Source organism: Corvus brachyrhynchos, unplaced genomic scaffold (assembly GCF_000691975.1).
Source record: "Corvus brachyrhynchos isolate BGI_N302 unplaced genomic scaffold, ASM69197v1 scaffold649, whole genome shotgun sequence".
NCBI classification, from domain to species: Eukaryota; Metazoa; Chordata; class Aves; order Passeriformes; family Corvidae; genus Corvus; species Corvus brachyrhynchos.
Window position 1 is genome coordinate 10721 of NW_008239776.1, and position 318 is coordinate 11038.

Here is a 318-nt window from a genome sequence, read left to right on the forward strand (position 1 = left end):
TTCAGACTGTGAACACAAACGGTACAGTTACTGTCACTGTTTTCTGTAACAACCCACCGTGGTTCATGAACAAAGGGACACCTATTGCACAGGCCAATCTTTTCCCCCAAGAGTTCCCACAGTGCCACAGAACGCCATCCATATGGTGGGCAGAAATTGTGGGCAGGGACAAACCTATGTGTCATAGGTTAGCAAGCATAGTCCCGGAAGGGATGTCCTTGCTGAGGGGTGCTTACAGTTTCCTCTGGGACCTGATAGAACCTATCAGCTGGCCAGTTTGAATATGGACAATTCTCTAAGCCACTTAAAGTTGTGACC